The sequence below is a fragment of the Cryptomeria japonica genome, chromosome 7, assembly GCF_030272615.1.
Source record: "Cryptomeria japonica chromosome 7, Sugi_1.0, whole genome shotgun sequence".
Classification (NCBI taxonomy): Eukaryota; Viridiplantae; Streptophyta; class Pinopsida; order Cupressales; family Cupressaceae; genus Cryptomeria; species Cryptomeria japonica.
Window position 1 is genome coordinate 640,343,859 of NC_081411.1, and position 25,678 is coordinate 640,369,536.

Consider the following 25,678-nt stretch of genomic DNA (forward strand, 5'->3'; position numbering starts at 1 on the left):
TAAACCCAGGGTTAGATGGAATGGGTTAGGTTTAGAAGTTAGGAGGCATGTGGGTAATTTGAATTTAAAAATTCAAATAATAGAAAAAGACTAATTAATTCTCAACAACTCATAAATTAATTTGTTTTAATTAATTAGGGGATTAGAAGAATTAAATGAAGATGGGGGAAAGATTAATTAATTTGAATTAATTAATCAAAGGGGATTATTGAAATGAACCTATTAAATAAATCCTTAGATTTATTAATAAGTAGATGAGTGGAAGAATTTAATCAAATTGCTAATGAATTCAATTAAATTGGGGAGGGGGATTAATTAAATAATTGCTTATTTAATTAACTATCTTCAGACCATTTTTAGGTGTATACATTTTTCCCCTCTTTGAAGCGAGGTGTGATGATGCATTGATTCAAAGAATAATCTCATTTTGATGATGATATTGGCTCGATAGGATGCTCTAGCTATTGATTGATAGATTGCGATATGATGATGCCCCTCGGGAGATCAATTGAGATAAATAATCTTTGGAGTTTTTGGATCTTTTGCGAAATTGATATCCTGATTATAAATGATTCGATGTCTACAATTGTGGTTGATGAAAGTGAGAGTTCTATGATCACGGTGATGTGGTTCTTGATTATTGATAAAGCTTGATTGATTAGATTGATAAGATTGAGATTCAGTCTGGTTTCAGGAATAGCACCTCCTATATAAGACAACGATAATCAAAGCATCTAGTTTCAGGAATGATATATCCTATATAAGACATGATCAAAATGTTTGGTTTTAGGGAAGATACATCCTGTATAAGACATGATAGGATCGATTTAGATGAGATCGATTGATATAATTGATAAGGTTGATTGGGTAAAGAACTGACAGTTGGTTGATATCAAGTTGCAGAAAGATTTAGATATGTTGATGTTGGTTTTATTGAGGGCATAGTAATATAAGATTTTCACTGAGTCGATCATATCTGGATAGAGATGAGTCATCACTCTGATTGCATATACACTTGTGATGATACCTTGATGATTCTTGCAATAGATTTAACCTTGGATAAAATGAGCATGCCGGATCCCGTGCAAGAATGAAATGTAAGATTAAATGCAAATGCCAATGCAAAGCTATGACCAGACCAGTCACTGGATTATTGCATTTTTATCATCATTGAGCTTTTTAAAATGTGGGAAGTGAGTGCAAATATTGATGGTATAATTAAACGATGATGACCTGAGCACTATTTTCCTGGATTTTGATATGGCAAGTTAGCACAAGCATCGAGGTATAATTGAACTGAGATGACCTGAGTGTTGCTTGCATAAAACAGGCAGTATTAACCATTTTAATATGCAAATCAGAAATGTCTTCAATGATACTCTAATGATCATGTCCCGAGACAAATTTGCATATATTAATGATTAATTTATAGATAACAAACAAGAAAAATATCATGTTCCTTAATCCTCTAGTCAAAGACATCCCGGAGTCACTCAAAAATCATGATAGTGAAAATCAATATAGAAAAGTTGAACAAAATCATTATCCAAAAGATATCATCCATTGAAAAGTGTGCAAATGTGCTTATACTGACTTTGTGATAGGTTGATGGTTGATAATTTGATATCGTGTTCAACATTGGATGTGTCTCAGTTTTTGCTTGATAAGGGTTGTTTAACTATTATTCTACCTATTTGATTAATCTCAAAATGATCACAAATTTTGCCCCTAGCTAGGTGCACGATTTTTCCCCAAGCCTAGAAACAAAGTCGTTATGATATACTCAATGATCCAAACCACGGTGAGAGATTAGCTCGGATGCCTGCGTATATACAAAGGCTTCATGATGGATATGGATAACACTGATGGAAAATGAATGCAAGTGAAAAGATGCATGAACTAATAGATGGAAGAGCTAGCAGACAGATAGCGCCTGTTTGCTAGGTTTTCACCATTTGTTTTTATTGCACTTTTTCTCATTTTTTTTTTTTTTGGATTTTCTGCTTTTTCACTTTTTATGGATTTTCTGCTTTTTCAATTTTTTCAATTTTTTTGCTTTTTCAAACATAAAATTTCTTCAGATGCATGCTATTGATGGGTTTGTCAAGCTGATCTCTGTCCTACGTTGATAGCTGATATGCTCCTGATCCAAATACTGTTGTGACTACAAACGGACCTAACCAGTTTGGTTCAAACTTTCCTTTCTTTTCTCGATCTGCCTGGTTGCGTGGATTTTCCTTTAGTACTAGTTCCCCAACTTGAAAGACTCATGGTTTGACCTTGTGATTATAACTCCAACACATTATTTGCTAATATACCTTTAAATGATTAAAGGCATTTTGTCTTTGTTGATGGATCAATTCTAACTCCTGTAGTCTAGATACTCACTGTTCGTCATCTAGGATAAGACCTTTTAATGATACTTGTAGAGAAGGTATCTCTACTTCTATTGGCGGTATTGTTTTTGATCCATAAAAAAGAGAGAAAGGCATGGCACCTGTTGGCGTGCAGATACTAGTATGGTAGGCCCATAGAGCAGGGTTCAATTGAATATGCCAATCTCTTCCAACATCATTTACTGTCTTTTTGAGGATTTTCAAAATAGTTTTTTTAATGCTTCTGCTTGCCCATTCCCTTGTGGATAGTAGCATGTGGAAAATCTGTGTTGGATCTTGAATTTCTCACATAGCTCTTGTACATCCTGATTCTTGAACGGTTGCCCATTATCAATGATAATGGTCATGGATATTCCATAGCGACTGGTGATCTAATTCAAGATAAATGCAACAATTTGTTTTCCTGTGATATTTGTGAGAGGTACTGCCTCAATCCATTTTGTGAAATATTCTGTAGCTACAAGGATGAATTTGTGACCATTAGATGAAGAAGGATTTATCTTTCCTACTAGATCAAGACCCCATTGACAAAAAGGCCAAGATATTGCCAAAGCATGAAGTTCTTATGCTAGTGCATGAATCAAATTCCCATGGATCTGACATTGTTTGCATGTTCTAGCTATCTGAAAAGAATCTCATTCCATAGTTGGCCAATAATAGCCCAAGCGTATGAGTTTTTTTGAAAGGGTAAGACCACTTGAATGAGTGCCACAAATGCCATTATGGACTTCATGTAAGGCCTTCTCAAATTATTCTTGTTCGAGACATCTTAAAAGAGTACTGTCTAGACCTTGTTTAAATAGGGTATCCATGACAAGAGTAAAATGGGAGGATTGACGAATAAAGTTTCTCTTTTGGTTCTTCGATAAATCGGGAGGTAGTGTGTTATCTTTTAGGTATGTATAAGTTTAGCCATAGTGGGAGGAATCATGCCCAACAAGGTGACAGATAGTTTGGGAATCAGGACAATTATGAGCGGGGTAAAACAACTCTTCCACTAGGAATTCATAACGCAGTTGATTTTCCTGTGTTTGAAGGAGAGAAGCAAGTGTAGCCATGACATTTGCTGCTTTATTGTCATTGCTTGGAATCTGCTGAAAATTTATTTCTACAAACTATTTCTTGATATCATCAACCATCTTTTTATAAGGCATTAATTTTTTGTCCTTTGTTTGATAGTCATTAATAATTTGATTGATGATGAGCTGAGAGGCTCCAAAGACTTGAAGTTGTGTAATGTTCCATTTTATAGTCATTTTGATACCTATAACCAAAGCTTCATATTATTTTGTATTGTTTGTTCATAGAAAGCTTAATTTGTATGCTTTTGGAATTATATGACCTTGTGGTGTGATGAATAGAATACCTGCTCCTGATCCATACTATGTAATGAACCATCAAATTATAATTGCCATGTTTTTGTTGTGACTATTAGGATATCAACATCAGGAAATTCAATCTACAAAGGACAATTATCTTGACATGGTGCCTCGGCTAGTTGGTTTGCAATGACTTGCCCTTTTATAGCTTTTTTGTCAACATACTCAATATCAAACTTGCTTAGAATCATGATCCATTTAGCTAGTTGTCCTGTCAATGTTGCCTTGCTGAGAAAATACTTCAATGAATCAATTTTAGCAATCAACCTGATGGAGTGATATAGTAGATAGTGTCGTAATTTTTGAGAAGCAAAAACTACTGCCAAGCATGCTTTTCTGTTGGTGAATAGTTGATCTCGTATCCTACTAGTGTTCTACTGATGTAGTAGATAGCTTGTTCTTTTCCTTCATTGTCCTATTGTGCAAGTAGAACTCCTAATGATGCTTCAGTGGTTGATACATAAAGTAATAATGGTTTTCCTAGAATTGGTGACATTAGGATGGGTGGTTGCATGAGATACACCTTGATCTTGTTGAATGCATCCTCACATTGGTGATCCCACTTGAAATGAACATTTTTTATGCAATAGATGAGTAAATGGTTGACATTTATCTGCTAGTTGACCAACAAATCTTCTATTGATTGGAGTCTTCCTTGGAGTGATCTGAGTTGACTAATATTCAGGGGAGATGCTATTTCCATGATTGCTTTAACCTTAGCTAGATCCACTTCGATATCTCTAGCTGAAACAATGTATCCCAATAGCTTGCTGGAAGTGACACCAAAGGAACATTTCTTAGGGTTTAGCCGTAGCTTGTATTGTTCTAACTGGTCAAATATCTTTTCTAGTATCCCTATATGTTCTTCTCTGTTGTATGATTTAGCCAATATGTCATTCACATAGTCTTCCATGAATGTATGCATCATGTCATGAAATATACTTGTCATAGCTCTTTGATATGTAGCACCAGTGTTCTTTAATCCAAAAGGAATGACATTCCAGTAGACAATACCCCATGGACATGTGAAAGCTATCTTTTCTTGATCTTTAGATGCTATTTTGATCTAATTGTATCCGGAGAAACCATCCATTAAAGAAAACATGGAGTGTCGAACAGTTAAATCTACAATGATGTCGATGTTAGGCAAAGGAAAATCATCTTTTGGACATGCATTATTAAGATCTCTGAAGTTTGTGCATATTCTAATGCTTTTATCTGGTTTTGAAACAAGATCAATGTTTGATACCCATTGAGGATAGGCAATAGGTCTGATGAATCCGACATCCAATAATTTCTTTAGTTCTGCTTTGACTAGAATAGTGATATGAGGATGCATCTTCCGTAACTTCTGTTTAACTGGTTTGGCTCTTGGACTAACATTTAAGTGATGCATAATGAGCTCTGGATCCCATCCTAAAATGTGTGCATATGACCAAGTGAAATTGATTTGTCATCATTTGAAGAATTCCATATATTGTTGCATTTTTTGCTCAGACAGAGAAGTCGCTGGATGAAGAATCTTTGGTTGCTCTATTGTGCCAATGTTAACTGCCTCTGTTGGTTCGATCAAAATGGATGACCTTTCTTGATAGTGCTTAGGTAAAGTGTCAAATCTCCCATCTTCCTAAGCCTCGAGGAGGTTTTCACCATTAGATGTGTCCTTTCTTTTTACTTTTTCCCAATCTAATGTTGCCAAGAAATGGTTTTCAGCATTAGACTTGACATTCTTTTCGTTATTTTCACTTTTGCGACTAGGAGATTTGGCACACCTGGCTAGAAGACGCATCATTGAAATTCTTGGTGAGAGTTGTTACAGGTTCGATTGCATTAAGATATACATATATAGCATGGTCATTCGGAAAGGTATCAATGGCGGTAGGTCCTTCATTTTCCCAATCAATAAGCTCAGGGTGGAGTAGAGGTAAGGGGTCTTCAGGTTTGGATGTTTCTAGGGTATCAAGGGTCATGATAGATGCATCAAAGTTTTCAATATATATGTCAATATCTATAATAGTACTCTCATCAAAATGACCTTGCATAAGAAACTCCTGATCATCCTCGGTTAAGTCCAAGTTAGCTGAATGTGATTCTAATTCAAGTGGGCTAGTTCTTGACGTTTGTCCTGCATACGTGTGAACTACATCAACTCCTACATCTTCTTCAAAGCAATTTTCTTCAGCTGATTCTTTAGAGTGATAGGAATCCAATTCCCATTCATTAGAATCTATATCACTTGTAGCCTACAATCTACAGATTTGTTCATATAGTATTTATTTGTTTCATTAGATTTTGTTGCTATATCTTTTCTTCTTTCATATTCAACCTCTTCAAGACTAAGATTGAGTTCTGTCAACCTTTCTATGAGCTCTCCTTGATTAGTATTAGTTTCTTCTTTGTTTTGATTGAGATTTAAGGCTTCTTGGGAGGTGCTTTTAGTTTGTTTTTCCTATTGATTTGAAGCTTGCTTCTTTTCCCATTTCATGTTTGCTTGTGTTTGTTTCTCAGCTGATGTTTCTTCTTTTCCAATTGCCAGTTGTTCTTGTCTGTTTTCATATTCCTCTCGCTCTTGGCTAAAAGATGTGTCTTTTGGTAGAGTGACTTGTCCATACCCTAAGCCTATTTTATCAGTAGCTTGCTGAGTATGAGGTTGAATAGGTTCTGAGATACCTTATTTTCTTTATTCTATAGGACCTATTCCAGTGTATCCCATTTTTTTGAGAATGTTAAATCCTTTTCCATACTTTTCTGTAGGTATGCGAACATTGTTGACCTTTTGTTGAAATTCTTCATCCTTGTATAGCCACTATAGTATATCTTGTCTTATGTTTCCTCTGATAAGGTCCCAACACTAACAAATGCTCCACCAAACATTGGAAGATGTTTCACAATTGGTTGTTGTTTAGAATTTGATGGTTTTCCAAAGGATTTAGGAGAAAGTGGTATTTGTGATTTGAATATTCTCTGTTCCCTCGATCTCTTAGTTGCATTTGTTTTTCCATACTTGACAAAATAGAGGCAAATGATTGTTCCTTGGATTGTGTGTTCAAAGATGATGCCTCCCTATTATGAGGAACAATGACTTCTTGAACTGGTTTAAGATTACTACAATACTGAAATGGATTTGAATTTGCTGAGATCATGATTTCCTACACATTGTAGGGAAACTTTAAGCACTAATGGTATGTTGATGTAACAAATTGTATCTCATGTATCCAGGGTCTTCCCAAGAGTATTTTGTATGATAACTGATGAGTTGATACTTTGTCATATTTTTATCCTCAGAACTCTTGATTTTTTGTTATCTTTTGGTTTGCATAGTAGTAGTGATGTATTGGAAGTTGACTATATGTATTCCATATGTTAAGCCTGAACTTATTAAATCATGTTTTATCTTTGCCAATCTATTCCTGCAGTCATGACAATTATTCTTGCAGCCATGTGATTTATTCCTGTTGCCATACAGATTATTTAGGGAAATATCATGTGTGAAATTAATAGATGTGTTGATTAAGTAAAATGTGTATGTATGTTATTTCTTTTGTAGTGCAGGTAATAAATAATACCGCAGTGGATATTCGCCTATCGCGCCTGTTGAAGGAAAGGATACATAAGTGATAATTGAAGATCAAACTATAGAAGAGCTGAGCAAGTGTAAGTGATGACATAAGGGGAGAAATCAAGTGATACTACCAATGTCTAACTTAAGTGGGCATTGAAGTTGTAAATACCACCACAGTATGTTACAACTGTGGTTCAGTTTAGATCCACATCTCCTGCAACATAACTCCAGTCATCCCTTCTATCGGTCATTCATTCACCTCTTCTTCTAGGCATGATTTGTGTTGTCTATTGTAGTTAATTTATTTTTAATAAGAATCTCTTCTTCTTCTCAGGGTTAGTTAGACAGAGAAGGGAGAAGAATAGAGCAGAGAATTTTCATAAGCATTTTAGAGTTTATATTGAATCATGTAATCATTTTCAAGAACGATGAATAAAATTATGTTATTCTAATTTGTTAGAGTTGTTTTTTGGGAAGCCTAGTATCACTCATCCAAGCGGGCCCACTTGGTGAGTGTTCCTATGCATTTGTTAAAATTAGTTTTCTTTCCTTAGCTATAGTAGAAGCTCTTGCATTGACTATTCCTACAGCCATTGAAAACAGATCCATTGACTATTCCTGCAGCCAAGCCAGAACAAAATAACTTTTGTTTATCAGCATTGAATTTATCCAGTATTTCTTTTATGAGTTTATGCAGAAGTCTTCATGTAGGCTTTTCATAGGTTCCAATGTTGTTTATCTTTTCCGCATAATGTTAGTTGCTGTAGTAATGCAAAATAGCTATTGCAGGAACTTAGTGCATATATAGTGCAGACCCATTTCAAGTATTACGTCCCTGGGTTGACAATCAAATGAACACTAGCTATGGAAATAGTGACTTTACCAAATGAATGTCCAAACTTCGGGTTGAGGCTTCAACTAGAGTTATTATTCTTATTGTTGGGTTGAACATTTTTGGTGCCATTGCCGGGGATGGTGTCAAACTAAGAACTTGTTATGGTTATTGTCTTTTCAGTTAATTGTTTTTTTTGGCATCCCTGATTGTTCAAAAAATTTCATGAATCTGCATGCATAGGTGAAGAAGAGATGTTCTAGGTAGATTTCTGCCTATTCATCCTAATCATGCAGAAAATAATTCCTCAAATATAAATCCTTTTGCTGAACTTTATCAAACCCCAGAGAATTTGAATCACCCTGAATCTGAATTTCCAGAAGGTAGTCTTCATTTCCTCTTTGGACCTCAAGAAGAAGAATTTCATATAGTAACAACCCCCACAGGTCCAATACAAGGAAACCCACCTCCTAGTGGAAATAATCCACCACCACAACCAGACCCAACATTTGAGTTCCCCATATCTGATCAGCATGATGATGCCAATCTCAAGAACATTCCAGCTTCTTCCCTCCCTAAATTCTATGGATTGGTGACATAGGACCCAAACACATTTCTGTTTGAGTTTGATGTTCTCTGTAGGAGTTTTGACTATACTATAGATGCCCATAGACTCAAAATTTTTCTTGCCACCTTGAAGGAGTCATCCTTGAGATGGTTTATGAGCTTGGGTAGTAGCACAATCAATACATGTGATGAGATGAAATGACCGTTTCTTGCAAAATACAAAGATTATTGTAGAGGCACTGATCGTCATGGGGATGATATCTTTAGAATGACACAGAAAGAAGATGAGAGTCTTGAAGATTATTTGGAGAGGTTCCTGTTTAGTGTCAAAAAGTCCAAACATAGTACTCTCAATGAATATTCCCTCAAGTTGATATTTTTGAGGGGAATCAGTGATGAATGCACTGATTCTTTGGATCTTATGGGAGGAGGTGACATTACATAGTCCACTTGGGCTGAAATAGGACAAATTTGTAAGAAGTATTCTAGATTTGCTTCTAAGAAGAACAGGCGTTTTAAGCCAGGAGCACCATCATCAATATCTGGTACTGGAGTTTCTAGATTGAAACTTAGCCATTTATTGAAGGAATTTAAGGAGGACATTATAAATAATATGGCTACCCAGTTGGATACACTTTCAACTAAGAAGAAGCATGAAGAAGCAGATACATTTCTTGCAGAATTTTGCCCTCATTGTAGACAATGAAAAAAGGATTGCAAATGTAAAATGGTTGCAAATATGGAAGTTCTTGACTTCAAGCCAATACAAGGTGAGGATGAGAAAGTCTTCTATGTTGCACAAAGAAGGACAAATTTCCAAAGACAAGGTATGCCTCCGGATCCACTTTCTTTTTCTGGTTATAGTGGAAATTCTTATGTGCCAAATAATCAATGGCAACCACCTTATGCTCAAAATCTTGGTAATTATCAAAACTGGTATGGTTCTCAAGCCCAAGGGCATCATTTTGGTAATCAAATGCCATAGTGGCAGCAACCACAAGGGAATTGGTGTCCACCTCAAAACCAAGGAAGTCAGTTTCAAGGGAATTGGCAACCTACTTCTCAATGGAGGGGGAGTCAACCATGGAATGCCCAATCTTCTGGTTATCAACAGCCTATTTAGTAGCCACAACCTCCTACAATAATGCCTCCTCTTGCAGCCAGTGCAGTCCTACCTAAGCCAACGCAGTTGCCTACTCAACCACTGCCAAATCCTAATATTAAATCTCAGCAACAACAACAAGCTTATTCATCAGATCTTAATCAATACCCAACCTATTCTCTATCTCTAAGTGATATTCATCTCTGATCTGGGACAAAATTGCCCAATCCATCTCCTCCAGTTATCACTGAGGTACAAGAAGAACAAGAAGTCTCTACTCCAACAGATACAATACCTCAGAAGCAAATATTATCGCCATTTCCCCATAGATTGCACGAAAAGGAAGTTCTCATAGAACACGAGCAAGGCTTTGATATTATAGATCAACTGAAGCATGTTTGTGTTAAAATACCATTGTTGCAGGCAATAAAAGATTTTCCTATGTATAGTAAGGCACTGAGAGAAGCATGTCTAAAAAAAACCTGGTAGGAAGAAGAAGGATCCACAAATAGTGCATGTTATGGGTCAACTGATAGATATTATGTTAGGCAAGGTTGCAATTCCAAAATATTTTTATCTAGGTAGTCCTGTTGTAAATATAGTCATTAATGGCAACCAGATAAGAAATGTTTTAATTGATTTAGGGGAAACCATTAATATGATGACAAGAGAAGTAATGAAACAACTTGAAATTGATGGTCTAAGGCCTACACCCACAGTTCTACAGCTTGTTGATAGCTCTACAATGAGACCAGATGGTATGATTGAAGATGTAGTGGTTATTTTGGATTCATGGGAATACCCTGCAGACTTTATGATTCTATCTCCAAAGGCAACATTGGGAGGATATCCTGTAATTTTGGGAAGACCTTGGCTTGCCACAACTGATGCATATATTGGATGTAGATTAGGGGATATGACTATTTTAGATGGGAACTCTACAAAAATTAGCCTTGTATTCTCCTGCACAACCCTAGGATGATCAACAAAAAGCCATCTGGCCTATTTTGGGAGAAGAATTGAAGAAGTTGACTCTATTAATCACCTTACGATGATTAATCATGGGCCATTCATGCAATTACATGATGAAGACTCAATTCTTTATAAAATTTTGATAAATGAGTTGATACAAGAACAACAATTGCAGGAGTTGGTTCCGAATATTGCAGGTTTGAACTTTCCTGTAGCCATTGACATATTGCATACTCTGTTGCCGCAGGAAGTCTCTTCTTCTCCTTTTTCTGATATAAACCAGATTGATCTTACTATCAAGATAGAATTTGATTTGAATAAATGTTTGAATATCAATAAAGATCTTTCAGATACTCAAAAGGGAATCCTCGTGGATTTGCTGAAATGTCATAAAAATGCTTTTGCATGGGATTACAAAGATATGCATGGGATAGATCCAACAATTTTCACCCACCGTATCTATATAAAAGAAGAATGTTGCCCACTCAGACAACCATAAAGAAGAATCAATCCTGAATTAAAAGAAAAAGTTAAAGAAGAATTGCAAAAGTTGTTAAAGGCTAGATTTATCTATCCTATCTCTGATAGCCAATGGGTATCACCTTTGGTAATAGTCCCTAAGAAAGGAAGAAAATGGAGGGTATGTGTTTATTATAGAGCCTTGAACTTAGCAATAAGAAAAGATCATTTTCCATTACCATTTGTGGATCAAGTATTGGATTCTTTAGCTGGCAAAAGATATTTTTCATTTCTTGATGGATTCAGTGGTTACAATCAAATTCAGATAGCTCCAGAGGATCAAGAAAAGACAACATTTACTTGTCCTTGGGGCACATATGCATATTCTGTTCTTCCTTTTGTGTTGTGTAATGCTCCACCCACTTTTCAAAGAGCAGTGATCAGTATCTTTTCTGATATTTCTCAAGACATCATAGAAATCTATATGGATGACTTTACAACTTATGGTTCTGAATTTGAACAAGCATTAGGGAGCTTGAAAAAAGTTTTGTAGTGATGTGAGGACTATAGTTTGTCATTAAATAGTGAGAAATGCTTCATCATGATGCAGGAAGGAATAGTCCTTGGTCATCATATCTCTGTAAAAGGAATACAGGTGGACCCAACAAAGATTGAAGTCATTCGGCATATCAATGCCCCTGTGAAGCAAAAAGATGTAAGAAGTTTCCTTGGTCATGCTGGATACTACATAAGGTTTATCAAAGATTTCAGAAAAATTGCAAGTCCATTATATTCATTTCTTACCAAAGATATGAAATTTAAATGGACCTCTGCATGCAATGAAGCTTTCTTAAAACTTAAGCATGCCTTGACTCAAGCACTAGTTCTTAAAGGTCCAAATTGGTCTTTACCATTTCAAATTCATAAAGATGCATCTGATTATGCAATAGGGGCAGTATTAGGACAAAAGATTGATAAATTGGAAAGTGCAATATATTATATTAGCAAGGACTTACAAGGACCTGAGTTAAATTACACAGTCACTAAAAAGGAAATGTTAGCTGTTATATATGCACTCAACAAATTTAGGCACTATATCATAGGATATCCCATATTTGTGCATACAGATCATACTGCAACCAAATGTCTCATGAATAAGCCTTCAATTACTGGTAGATTGGCTCGCTGGTTATTGTTGATGCATGAATTTGATATCACAGTTGTTGATAAAGCAGGGAAGTCTAATGTGGTTGCAGACTATCTTTCAAGACTTCAGTTGCAAGAAGATTCTACAGTGATAGATGATGCTTTTCCAGATGAACATTTATTCCTTATACAAGCCCACACTCCCTAGTATGTGATAACTTAATAATGAACAACTAGTACCTAATCGGTACTGAGAGGGGGGGGTGAATCAGTACAGATAAAAATACAGTCTAAAACCGGTTTGACAATAGATACTTCAAATGACTGACAAACAATGACACCGGTTTGAAGTAGAGTACAACCGATAAAACTCAGGGCAACTAAAACAATCATAAACCAGTTAATCACTTAGCTTCCCTCTTAGCTCAATACAATACTACCATTTCACCCTCAAGCATGAACAGATAATCTATCATCAGATCTTCATATTACTGCAAGATCAACATGCATCACCGCTTAACAGAAAACAAACATAATCATCACATGAAGAAAACATCACACTTGACACACATATTTTTCACGTGGAAACCCAACTGGGAAAAACCATGGCGGGGATGAATACCCACAAGCTTCTTTTTGAACTCTTTAGAAGTCCGCTCTGTTAGGAGCCTTGTCCGGTTAAAGATAGATACAATAGGTTCTGTTAGGAACCGATCCTGTTAGGGATCACCCGGTTAAGGGATGGCTACAATACCCGGTTAAGGGTTAAAGCCTGTTAAAGGTTACCTTGTTAGAGGATTTCAAGAACTCAATAGCTAAAGGATATCAATGACTCAGTAGCTTCGAGTTACCTTGTTAAAGGATTTTCAACAAGCTGGTTAAGGCTACCCTATTAGGGGATTTCACAACTGTTGAGGTGTCAACAGGTATATCAATGACCTGATAATAGCACTCAATGCCAATGCAGATCCGCTTAAGCTCCTCTTCACCTTCTGCACTTACACTCTGCAGATATGACTTCTCTCCTTTGGTTTGGCAAGAATCATGTATCTCTTCTCTTGGATACACACACACAACTTTTGCCAACAACCTCTAGAAGAATCACAACATCGACCTTATAGAACAATAAACAAGTCGGTAGCATAAACCCTAAAGCCTAAACCTGTTAGGTTAAGGAATTCAAAATGGTTCAATCCTGATCGTTGAGCATACAACATTAAATGAAACAGTCTTGATCCAATCTCAAGACATTCTCCATCATTCGTTTTCCACCGATTTCATGGCGGCTGATAACCCATCACACATTATCACCATTTTATAGACTTCACACATTCCCGAGGTAGATAGGGACAATCTTTAAACAAATATGCTGCTTCACTTTGGCACAAATGCCAGTTCACAGTGAATGCCAGTTCATAGTGTTATACTGGTTCTTCATCTCTTCTGTCATGCCCAAAATTTAGGGCAAAAACGGAACAATTTTTTTTTTTTAAACAACTAGTTAGTTAACCAAGTTTACTATCCCAACATGTGTTAACATGTTGTCCGTAACGAAAATCGAACTAACTCTGATACTAACGAAGTATCGAACTTAATTAAAATTCATTTGCGGAAACTAAATGTTTTAATTTATTTTCTCATCAAATAAAGTCGTTATTATAATTTATTAACTCATTTTAAGAAGATAAAAATTGATCTCCAAATATTCCATATTGTCTAAAAGACATTTTAAATCATTAATTAATTTAATGGATTAAAGTGTCAACTTAATTTCTAAATGACATTATCCGATGAGGAAAATTATCTTTCCAAAATCCAATTTAGTTTTCGAGAAATCAATTTCCTCTTTTCTGTTTTTTTCTATTTAATCAAGGCTTCACAATTAGTTAATTAAATAAAATAATTAACTGGGATTAAAATTCCCACGTCTATCAAAATGAAAACCCTAACCAATTTTAAATATAAATTTCTTTTCCACAACTTTTAAATTAAACTCATGAAAACCCTAATTAGGGATTTTCTTTATTTTATTTTATTTAAATGACTCTAAACTAAATTAGTCTAACATATTATTTTTATTTCATTTACCCTAGCCCTAACTAGGCTAGGGTTTAATTTTTTTTCTTGATTACCATTTAAATTTTTTTACAGGGCCGAAACCCCATGGCGGTGGCAATGAATTTTTTTGATGCAGGTATTTTTGAGGAGCGACGAGAGTTTCCATGGCGGCGGCTCGGCCATGGCCGCCCACTATGCACTACACAGTGTTCGGCCTTGCCGCCCACTACGCAGCGCATAGTGTGCGGCACCGCCGCTCACTGTGCTTTGCACAGTGCGCGACATCGCCAGTCACTGTGCATTGCATGCCACCGTTCACTGTGCGATGCACAGTGCTCGGCCCTACCTTTTTTTGTTTATATATTTTTAAATTTTTTTTTTTTTAAATTTATATATATATTATATATATATATATATATATTTAAATATATATATTTCTCAATGCTAATTTTATAAGCAAATTTTTTTTAAAAGATACAAAAATAACAAAGTAATCTCATAATGCTAAATTAATATATATATATATATATATATATATATATATATATATATATATATATATATATATATATATATATATATATATATATATATATATATATATATATATATATATATTTGATAAATAATCTTAGGCTCTCTTTTTTTGCAGGGTATTTATATGGCATGTTTTATATAAAAAAAAAAACATATAAATATACCCAAGATTTTTACATGCATAAAGATATTTATGAATATTTATTTATGACTAATAGTTTTAATTCTTTTTCTTAAACTAACATCGTAATCATGAAAGATTTTGATAAACCATTGTAGGAAAGGAAATATGGATTTACGTCTGTTTTAATGGATAAATATATATTTCCAGAACTATATCGAAATCTATATATTGTAATCTATGGGTATGCAGGAAACAAAATTCCAAGGTTTATTTTTTTTTCTTTTTTGAAAACTTAAGAAATGCTATTTTAGGAAAGCATTATACTTTTCTGAAACAAATACATATATTGATTTCTCAACTAATAAAACAACTAATTTATTTACATGTTAACAACAAGTACAATTCATGATTTTCTACAATTAGAAAGAAGATAGATTTTTAGCTAAAAGAAGAATTCAGATTTAAATAAACTGATTTTTATATTGCAAAAAAAAACAACTATTGCATGCAAATCAAAAAGCAATTTTTTTTTTTTTAAAAGAATATAGAAGCATATCTAACTTTTCACAACTCTAATGATATTCTGCAAATTTACAGGATGTTTCTTTATTTAACTACAACAGCAAATCTCATGGCTATTTCCAAAGTTACAACTTGCCTCTCATTTCTATGAATGAGGATGTAATTCTCCTATCAATTTTAAAACTAATAACTGCAAAATAAATTTGAAATTCTTTCAATAATATTCTTCTGCAACCTTTCACTTTTCCTAGTCTTTTCTCCTGGCATTCCTGCATAATAGAAACACAAATATGACCACGGAGTGCTCACCTCCCAGCCTAGGCTAACTGGTAGCCACCCCCGAGCTCGGAGAACCAAGTCCTAGACGGGTAACAAACAGGCAAACACATAGAAGGCAAAATACATACAGATTTTCAGACACACTCCCAACTTGGCTTTACAACACCACACTTTGGTGATGACCTTTTTAAGGGTGGTAGTGGACCAATACCCTGAGGAGAACTGCAAGTATGAAATATACAAGTAGCCACCTCATGGCACAATAAATATATCCAAAAATCTCAACCCCTTATTCCTTATGCCCCCCAAAGGCATTCTAGCCTTATATCCCTCCTTATGACCCCCATTGCACAAATAGGCCATGCAGCAAGGGTCACACAAAGGTCCCTTGTGATCACTCTCAAACGAGAGTCTCTCACTCGAAGGTTGTCACTGCTACCACCCACAAGATCCTCCTCTCTCCCAAGAGTAAGAGGTCTTGAGAAAACTCCCAAAACACAACAAAGCATAATGCAAAATTTTCAAATTAAATTCTAAAACAAGCCATTCAAGAAACTCAGATTTCTTCACCAATCAAACACTCAAACACAGGCAAGAAAATAACCATTTTAAAGAATAATCAAACCAACCTTAATCTACCCAATGGTAGTTTAATATTTGAGGAAGAGCTGCCCAATCCATGGATCTTCTTCTTCTACCCTTAGTTAAATTTTCTATTCCAAAACTATTCTTTTTCTTTGCAAAATTTCTCGTCTCCAAAAATGGAGAGTGGGTGATTACCCTCCAAAATTTCCAAATCTTGCTTAAGAAGCTCATTCTCTGAGTTCTCACAAGTTTCTAAAAACCAAAGAGGAAAGTAAAGAAGAATGCAAAAAGACTCTCATTCGAATAGGAAAAATCTCAATTAGATTTAAACTTCTAATTTTTTCAATTTTCGCACAACTCAAAAAAACCAATTTTTAAAGTGTCAAAAAGATCATTTAAAAGTAGAAACTTGCCTAAAATTACCCCTAACCCCTAGGTATACCTTATGGGCTTTAGGAAACCCTATTAAACTACCCCTAGGTGTTCATTTAACCCATTTTAAACCCCTCCGAAGTTTATTTTCGGGTCAAACATATGTTGACCACTCCAGAGATTATATTCCCAAAGTATTTATGACAACCCATTATATTATTTAAGAAAAACTATAGTTAAACACTTTCCCACCAAGAGACAAAAATAAAACATTTAAATTTAAATCCACACATGTGTCAAGTGACACAAATAAAACACTTTTACAAAATAAAACATGAAATTGTCTCTTGTGGTTTTTACATATTAAATTTAAATAACACTTAACACTCATGCAACATATACTATTACGAATAAAATACAACACAAACGGGGTGTTGTCTCTCCAAATAGACAAACCCTGGCTTACGAACATACATAAGTCTAGGTTTGGTTCTCCGTAAATTTTCCATGGTCACATGGTAAATTTCCTGCGCATCTCAATTTACACATTAGTACTTCCAAATATCCATATATGATATAATTCAAAAGTATAACAATACACATCATCACTTGCATAAAATTTTCATCTGCACAGATTAAATACAACTTTTATCAAGCAAAATTCTCATAAACAATTTCATCCCAATTCACATAAACTTAACCATACATCATAGTTCTATATTCATAGTAAAGTCCTGCAAATTCAATAACGACATCTATCATTGCAATATCATCCTATCTAACAATCATATAGTGTTCCATCTCATAAAGCATATAAGTAAATCATCAAATCATAGCAATGTTATCCAAATCCTCAAATCATATAAGTTCTAAGTCTCAAAATGCATCAAAATAAAGTATCCATGATAGTCTAAATATAAAATCCACTGAATGTCAGATTGAGTCGAGGTGAGGCCTCACACCCTCCCCCTCTAGGCATGAACTTCCTCCTGGAGTTCATCAAAGAGGTGGGGGTACTCTGATCTCATACGTGCTGCATCCTCCCATGAAGCCGTAACCTCATCATAACAATCCCACTGGACCCTAACCTGGTCCAGCTCTCGACCTCGAAGGGCCAATGTCCGGCGTGCCAAAATGCGAATGGGCTCCAAAGCTAGCTGCCCGTCCGACTCCACCTGCAAGGCATCCCAATCTAAAATGTGAGACTCATCATAGATATATTTTCTAAAAACTGAAACATGAAACACATCGTGGATGCGTGACAGGCTAGGTGGCAAAGCTAAATGGTAGGCAACTGGGCCTATCCTCTCAAGAATCTCAAAAGGTCCTACAAAGCGAGGTGCGAGCTTAGAACCCTTTCCGTAATGGATTGGACTCTTATGCGGTCGCACTCTCAAGAAAACTCTGTCTCCAACCAAGTAGCTACGATCTATCCTCTTTGCATCAACATATTTCTTCTGTCTATCCTGAGCCTCTCTGAGACGCTACCTAATCAAATCCACCTACTGTTCCATATCCTGAACTATCTTAGGACCAATAGCAACTCTATCCTCTATGCGATCCCAACTCAAGGGCGTCCTGCAAGGCCTGCCGTATAATGCCTGATAGGGTGGCATCCCCAAGGAAGTGTGATGTCCATTGTTATAGGCAAACTCCACTAAGGGAAGATACTCCTCCCACCGGGTCTGATGATCCATGACGTACATGTGAAGCATATCCTCTAACACCTGATTGACCCTCTCTGTCTGACCATCTATCTCCGGCTGATAGGCTGTACAGAAATTGAGCTTAGTGCCCATAGCTGCCTGTAATGACTTCCAAAAGGAAGAAGTGAAAAGAGAATCCCTATCAGAAATAATCTTGTGGGGCACGCCATGAAGTCTAACAATGTCTCGCAAGAACACCTGTGCTACTGCTGGAGCTATGAATGTAGTATGGACTGGTGAAAAGTGAGCTACTTTGGTCAACTTGTCAACTGTCACCAAGATAGCATCATGGCAACGAGAAGACATAGGAAGACCAATGATGAAATCCATGGATATAGTATCCCACTTCCACTCTGGTATAGCATGAGACTGAAGCAACCCACTGGGGTGGCGGTGCTCCGCCTTTACCCTCTGACACTCGAGGCATCAAGCTACTAACTCAACAATGAGCTGCCGCATTCTCGACCAATGATACAACTGCCTCAAGTCAGCATGCAACTTCTTAACCCCAGGATGCGTTGCATAAGGAGCTCTATGAGCCTCCGTGACAATAAACTCTCGCAACCCTCTGGAGGAAGGTACATAAATGCGCCCTCTATGGTGTAACAGTCCATCGAACTCCAAAGAATAATCTACATATTTCCCTTCCAGAGTAACCTGAGATCGTATTACTTGACAAACCTCTGCATACCATCCATCCTCTGACAAGTGCTGAAGTATACGGTCTCTCAAATCCGTGCCCATGGATATGGTGTAAACCTCATGACGTCTCCTACTCAAGGCATCTGCAACTACATTTTCCTTTCCCTTGATGTAGTGAACGTCAAAATCATATTCGCACAAGAACTCCATCCATCTCCTCTGACGTGCATTAAGGTTCGGCTGAGTGAAGATGTACTAAAGGCTCTGATGATCTGAATGCAACTCGAAGTGATGGCCTAAAAGGAAGTGTCTCCACCTCACAAGTGCATGCACTACTGCTACGAGCTCAAGGTTGTGAGTGGGATAATTAAGTTCATGAGTCTTAAGTTTCCTAGACTCGAAAGCTATGGCCCTACCATCCTACATAAGAACTGCCCCTAAACCCTCTAGTGAAGCATCTGTACAAACCATGAAGTCAGCTGTAGGATCTGGTACAACAAGGATATGAGCGCTAGTAAGTGCCTTCTTAAGTTCCTGAAAGGCTTTCTCGCACTTCTCTATCCACTCAAATTTCTTCCCTTTACGCTGAAGAGAAGTAATAGGGTGTGCGACTCTGGAGAAACCCTTGACAAAACGTCGGTAATATCCTGCTAAGCCCATGAAACTCTTGACCTCTATCACACTGGTAGGCGCTAGCCAATCCATAATAGCCCTAATCTTTGATGGGTCAACTGAGATCCCATCACCAGAAATAATGTGCCCAAGGTACTTGACCTCAGACTGAAAGAAAGCACACTTCGATAAGCTGCCAAACAACTGGTTATCCCTCAAACACTGCAAAACCTGCTTCAAGTGCTCCTCGTGCTCCTTCTCATTCCGAGAGTATATCAGTATATCATCGAGGAACACAATAACAAAATGGTCCAGAAGGGTATGGAACACCCCATTCATGAGGCTCATAAAAACTGCTGGGGCATTCGTAAGTCCAAAGGGGACTACGGTAAACTCATAGTGACCATATCTAGTGCGAAATGCGGTCTTGTGGATATCACTTTCCATAATTCTCAACTGATGGTATCTTGACTTTAGGTCTATTTTGGAAAAGACTTTGGCACCCTAAAGTTGGTCAAATAAATCATCAATTCTGGGCAAAGGGTATCGATTCTTGATGGTTACTTTATTTAGCTGCCGATAATCCATACATAATCAGAGAGATCCATCCTTCTTCTTAACGAAGATGACTGGTGCACCCCAAGGGGATACGCTAGGATGAATATGACCCTTCTCAAGGAGTTCCTCAAGCTGTATTTTAAGTTCATTTAGTTCATTTGTGGTCATCCTATAAGGTGCTCTGGAAACTGGCTCGGCTCCTGGTACTAGGTCTATATGAAAATCAATCTCTCTACGGGGAGGCATTCCCGGTAATTCTGAAGGAAATACATCTAAATATCCCTTAAGGATAGGATGGTCATTGAGCGATGTTTCTTTTTCTTCCTCTTCTCCTCTGTTACTGATAGTGATAGCAAAAAGCTGACATCCCTTCCGCATGCTCTGCTTAAGCTGCATTGTAGAGATCATGCGAAGAGACACGGGCCTCTGAATCCCGGTGATAACTATGGGCAAACCATGATCATCCTCACACTCGATCTTTTTCAGGCAGCAATCCATCTTGGCTCTATGGGCATAAAGCCAATCCATGCCAAGTACGATTCCATAAGATCCAAGTGGAGTCACTCTAAGGTCTACTAAAGTGGTGGTCTTGCCAATCTGCAGCTGACATGCCCTAACCTCTGATTCCACTGACACTCTAGCTCCTGAAGCTAATTCCACTTCCCAACTGACACCCTGTCTAGTTGCCACTAGCTCGCAACGCTCCACAACCAATGGAGATATAAAGGAGTCAGTAGCTCCTGAATCAAACAAAATAGATACATTGTTACCTTTGAATATACCTGTAGATTCGAAAACCGTGGCTTGATGCTCAGCCTGGCGGTTGTCAATTTACACATTAGTACTTCCAAATATCCATATATGATATAATTCAAAAGTATAACAATACACATCATCACTTGCATAAAATTTTCATCTGCACAGATTAAATACAACTTTTATCAAGCAAAATTCTCATAAACAATTTCATCCCAATTCACATAAACTTAACCATACATCATAGTTCTATATTCATAGTAAAGTCCTGCAAATTCAATAATGACATCTATCATTGCAATATCATCCTATCTAACAATCATGTAGTGTTCTATCTCATAAAGCATATAAGTAAATCATCAAATCATAGCAATGTTATCCAAATCCTCAAATCATATAAGTTCTAAATCTCAAAATGCATCAAAATAAAGTATCCATGATAGTCTAAATATAAAATCCACTGAATGTCAAACTGAGTCAAGGTGAGGCCTCACACCTTCATCATATTGACATCAATGACAACATACAATGTCATTATGTCCACATATCGGTTCTCATACCAGTTCACATAATGCCAACAATCTCCCCCTTTGGCATTGATGACAATATACAAAGATATCTCTCTGCTTCACATCTTCTCCCCCAATTTCTGCAGATATCTTTTCTGCTTCACATCTTCTCCCCCTTTGACAAGAATGCCAAAGTGGAGGCACAAGCTTCCCTATTCCATTATGCTTCTCCCCCTAAGGAGTAGCATCCTTCAACACATTAGTCCAAAAGGAAATGAATATTGTAATACCTGACTGATGTGGAGCAAATTCTTTTAGTTCACCTCTTGAAGGAGCAGAACCCCTAATTCACCTCTTAAATACATAAATGTAGTCTTTGGGAGAGGCTTGGTGGATATGTCTGCTAACTGCTCCTTACTGGAAACATGTTCCAGTGCAATCTCTTTGTTCTGAACCTTTGCCCTCAAGAAATGATATTTAAGCTCAAAGTGCTTGGTTTTAGAATGTAAAATCAGATTCTTTGAAATATTGATAGCACTTGTGTTATCACAGAATATGCTTACCAGTTCAGATACAGGAACTTTGAAGCCATTTAATACATGCTTCATCCAGATTGTCTGAGTACAGTTCATGAAAGCTGCAACATACTCTGCTTTCGCTATAGACTGGGAGATACAACTCTGCTTTTTACTCATCCATGAGACCAGTCTACCACCGAGAAAGAATGCTCCACCAGTTGTGCTCTTCTGGTCATCCACATTACCTTCCCAATTAGCATTTGTAAACACTTTCAGGTTGAAATCATTGCTATATGGATACCACAATCCATAGTCAACTATTCCCTTTAGATACCTAAGAATCCGTTTGACTTCAACCAAGTGCGATTCTCTTGGACTCTTCTGGAACCTTGCAGTAATGCCAACTACATGTGCAATATCTGGTCTGCTATGCACTACATAATGCAACTTACCAATCATTGATCGGTATTCCTTTTCATCAACCAATGCTGAGTCATCCTCTTTGGATAGTTTACAACCGGTCACCATCAGTGTACCAACCGGTTTACTATCCTCCATGCCAAAGGTCTTCAACACCTCTTTGACATACTTGGACTGAGTGATAAAGATTCCATCTTTTATCTGCTGAATCTACAGTCCAATGAAGAACTTAATCTCCCCTATGAGTGAAATCTCAAACTCCTTCTTCATCTCATCTGCAAACTCATGACTCATCTTGTCATCTCCACCAAAGATAATGTCATCAACAAATACTTCACAGATTAGAATCTGATCTCCTTCAGTTTTCAAGTAGATATTACTATCTTCACTTGTGCTCTCAAATCCAATTTGTACAAGATGAGAGTGCAGTCATTCATACTATGCTCTAGGTGCCTGCTTTAGACCATATAGGGCTTTATGTAGCCTACACACCATGTCACTATCTTCTGATAGGGAAAACCCATCTGATTTCTCTATATACACCTCCTCTTCAAGTACACCATTTAGGAATGTAGATTTTACATCCATTTGGTATACCTTGAATCTTTTAAAGGCAGTATATGCAAGAAGCATACGAACTCCTTCCAATCTGGGCACATGAGCAAAGGTTTCTCCATAGTCTTCTCCTTCTTCTTGGGCATATCCTTTACACACCAGTCTGGCTTTATTTCTAATCACCATGCCATCCTCATTCAGCTTCTTTCTAAAAACCCATTTGGTACCAATGACATTTTTATGCTTCGGTCTGGGTACCAAGGACCATGTACCATTTTTCTCTATTTGGTCACATTCCTCTTCCATTGCCTTGATCCAATCTTCATCTTTATGTGCCTCTTTGAATGAATTAGGCTCAAATTCAGAGATCAAACATGAGCTCTCTCTGACTCTTCTTCTTGTAAGAATTTCAACATCCTTATCTCCTATGATCTGCTTAGGATCATGATTCAACTTGACATACCGAGGAATGGTCTTAACAGATTCCTCTTTCTTTTCTTCTTCATCCTCATCTCCATCAGTATCAGCATCTGCATCTACTGGTGTAGGAACACTGTTGCTGGTACTTGGTTGACTGATAACCAGTTCCCAGAATGTTACAACTGGTTCATTTATTGCTTGCTCACTGCTGGTTTCCTCAGTTTTCTTAGAAGTTTCATCAACTCTTACATTGATACTTTCCATAATTGTCCGATTCCTGTAATTAAAACACTTGAGAGCCTTGCTCTTGGTAGAATATCCTAGGAATATTCCCTCATCACATTTTGCATCAAATTTACTCTGGTGTTCACTCCTCTTGAGGTAACATTTGCTACCAAACACTCTAAAGTAGCTAACAATAGGTTTCTTACCGGTCCAGTACTCAAAAGGGGTTTTATCCTTACCTTTCTTGATGAGTACCCGGTTCATTGTATAGACTATAGTGCTCACCGCTTCTCTGCAGAAGGTGTGAGCTACCTTTCCTTGAATCAACATGGTTCTAGCTACTTCAACTATAGTCTGATTATTCCTCTCTACTAGGCCATTCTACTGTGGAGTCCAGGGAGCAGATAGTTGCCTCTTGATGCCATGTTCTTCACAGTACTTGTTGAATTCACCAGAAGTGAATTCCCCTCCTTGATCAGTTCTCAAGCACTTGATCCTTTTGCCACTTTCCTTCTCCACTAATGCTCTGAATGCTTTGAACTTCCCAAAAGCTTCAGACTTATCTTTCAAGAATGTGACCCACATCATTCTTGAGCAGTCATCAGTGAGAATCATGAAGTACCTATCACCCTGCACACTTCTAGTTTTCATAGGACCACACAAGTCAGTATGCACAAGATCAAGCAAATTGTCAGCAGTGAAAGGTTTACCTTTAAAGGTTGAGGAAGACATTTTCCCCAATTGACACTCTCTACACAAGGTATTATTTGGTTTGCTTAGCACCGGCAACCCTCTAATTGTCTTGATATTACTAGCCTTCACAATGTTGTCAATGTTTACATGACAAAGTCTCCTATGCCATATCCAGCTATCATCAAATTTAGCCATAAGACATGTACTTATATTTGCATTTAGCTGAAACAAGTTACCTTTGGTCTGCATGCCAGTGGCCACCAGTTCATCATTCTTTCCTTTGATTCTGCACACTCCATTCCTAAATTCCAGAGTGAGACCACTGTCATTCAGCTGGGCAACACTCAGAAGGTTGTGTCTGAGACCATCGACCCAATATACATTGTTAGCACTACTCTTTCCATTCAAAGAGATGGACCCTCTACCTTTGACCATGCATGGTGCATCATTTCCAAAGTGAACCACACGACCATCATATTCTTCCAAGGAAAGAAACTTGCTCCGGTCACCAGTCATATGGTGAGAACAACCACTGTCAATTATCCACTCATTGGAATTATCAAACCGGGAGACAAGAGCCTTCTTGTCTGACACATCTTCCTTGACAGCAACAAACACAATGTCTTCATTTTCTTCATCCTCTGATTCCTCATCTGTGACACCTTCATCAACTGCCACGAAATAGTTTCTCCGGTTTCCTCCTTTGAATTTCTTGAACCTTTCCGGTTTGTCCTTGTTATCACCATTAGGATAGTTCATAGCAATGTGTCCTATCCGGTTGCAAGAAAAACATTTCAAAGGAAGCTTACCTCTGTATTTACCGGTTCCTTTAGGAAGTTTCCTTGCAAGAAGAGCTTTGAACTCCATTAGAAATTCCTCACCATCCATTACTCTGCCTTGTCTAGTTTCAACACTTGTGCTTGCTTCTTTTCCTTTTTTGGATGGTGCAACAGAAGCTCTAAAAGCTGATTTAGTCTTTTGAACATTGCCATCATAACTATTTAGCTCATAAGTTGTTAACTTTGCAATGATGGAGTCTAGGGATACTTTAGTCTTGTCTATTGATCTCAGCTCCTGAATAGTAGCAACCCTTATTGCATAGACCAACAATAGGGATCTCAGGACTTTGCTTACCACAGTGGAATCTTCCATTTTACCACCTGCACTCTTGA